The sequence below is a fragment of the Dipodomys spectabilis genome, unplaced genomic scaffold, assembly GCF_019054845.1.
Source record: "Dipodomys spectabilis isolate Male_0828 unplaced genomic scaffold, ASM1905484v1 ptg000058l, whole genome shotgun sequence".
In the NCBI taxonomy this organism is placed as follows: domain Eukaryota; kingdom Metazoa; phylum Chordata; class Mammalia; order Rodentia; family Heteromyidae; genus Dipodomys; species Dipodomys spectabilis.
Genome location: NW_024870735.1, coordinates 1,060,010 through 1,062,178, shown reverse-complemented (window position 1 = coordinate 1,062,178; position 2,169 = coordinate 1,060,010).

Sequence of the window (2,169 nt, the reverse complement as noted above, 5' to 3'; positions counted from 1 at the left end):
ACCAGTAATCGTCTTCCAGGCTCAGAGTCAGCCCTTGTATTGGTCTCCCTTGGGCATCTGTCGCCTGGGAGCCTTCTGGATAGAAGTCAATCTGTGCTCTGACCTTAGTCAACAAGTATCTTCCTAATAAGGGATAAAGACTCTCTGGGATAACTGAAAATGAGTGAGACACTCGTCCCGTCACCAGATCCACTGTTCTTTGGGTGGTCCATGAGTATCGTTTAACTGATGTGACCCCTTGCACCCAAGAAGTTTTGTTCGAAAGTATTCCGTGGGGCTTTATTACTCCTTGGGTCATTTTGAGTAGTGGTCATATCCCAAATTGCTGAAAGCACCAGCTATTTCGTTTTGTGACAATTGTAATTACTTTTCTCCTTTCCTCTGGTCTTATGTGTGAATTGACATACATTGAAATGGGTCAGAACCAGAATGCACCTCGCACTCCCCTTACCTTCCTAACAACTAATTTAAAGAATGTTAAGGACAGAGCTGACAATGTCCCAAGGTGTAAAGTGTGGACTAGCTGGTCAGTCTAAGATCCCAAAGGGGATCTAGCAGTGGCAATCGATAGATTACCTGACTCTAGCTTTGCTTCAAGTGGGCCAATCTTTCTAGGCCAGATTTCACTCTTCGAGGTGGAAATATAAGGGAGTCTGAAAGAGAAAGTAGCTATTATTGGACGAAGTAACAGAACGAAGACTGACAGCCTCAAATGGAGACAAACAGGGTCTCTGGGCATCCACCTCTGGATGAACCTGAGTGAGGAAATGTTTCATAATACTCACATTACAAACACACAGACATTAGGACAAGACACACATTTAATAGCATGCCCATGGTAGACTGTCAGACAGAAAGTGAAGGATTACAGACACGATAAATCCCAAATGTCCTCACTAGTGGACAGTCTACCTTGTAAACTATCTGACAGAAAGTTTCTGACAACAAACAGGCCCAAGTGTCCACACTAGTGGATAGTTTACCTTCCCGGGGAACTAGGCGACCTCTCCCACCAGTCCAGTTGGCTGCCTTATAGCACTATCCGACAGGACTTCTTGCCAATTCCAATACCAATCCTGCAGGACACACAGACCCCAGACAGTTACAAAGCGGCAATGCCTTAACTTACCGGCCATTCTTTGCTACTCTCTGATCAGGTGTCTGGTTGGGTTTATGGGTTTATCCTGGACGAGCCCCCATCTGTTAAACGTCCTCCAAAGACCACCAAATTCAATGTAAGTGACAAGACTGGTTTATTTGCAAATTCGAGCTTGGTCCTCCGTGCACTCGGTAACTGCTGACACTAAGAGGCCCCGAGCATAGAATCAGTACAGTTTTTATAGTATTGAATAAACAACCTTAAGGGAGTGTTACATGAGAAATTACGTGAGTGGCTAATTTAAGCAAATTAAGCTACACATACATGATTGGTTATTATTAATACTGACTTGTTATTGATGGGGACCACCTGGCCTCTGGGTCACCGTGTCTTGTATGGCCACCCAGTGTTTGGTTGATGTATCCAGAGAAAATTCCTGTTGCTTGCCCAAGGATTATATATGTTTCAGTTGCCTGGCAATTGTTTTCTTTCCTGTGTCATTTCTGGGTCAAATTCATGTTTTTTTTTTTTTGTTTTTTTTTTAATAATCCGTACCTCACAAGATGGTTGCTAGTCTGTAATGGGGTTACTTAGTTCTTTATTGTGCCTCTTTAAGTCAGACTTTTCAGCACAAACTCTACAAAGGAAATAATTCCAGTTCTTTGCAGGCAAGGATGTGATGAAAAGCATACTTTTACCGTCATACATGAAATAAGAAGACACACTTTAAAAGCTTACTAAGTGATCAGTCCTTAAATAACAGTGCCAGTTTTAAGGCACTCTAGATAATTCAAGTCCTTTACCTCCCCACTACCATAACTGCCATTCACAAATCATTGCCAAGGTGAATTTCCAGTTCTTTTTGATATTTCGAATGGCTTAGGAGTAACATAAACAATAATTCAACTGGTTGAGAAATTTTAATTTAGAATAAGCAAAAAATCAGAGTCAACTACATAGCATAACCTTTAGGGAAAATGGTATGTCCTTTGTAACTTAATATTAGACATTAGGGCAAAATGCCAGAAACAGGTTCTGCAAGGACATAGAACTCTTTAAGATATATTAAA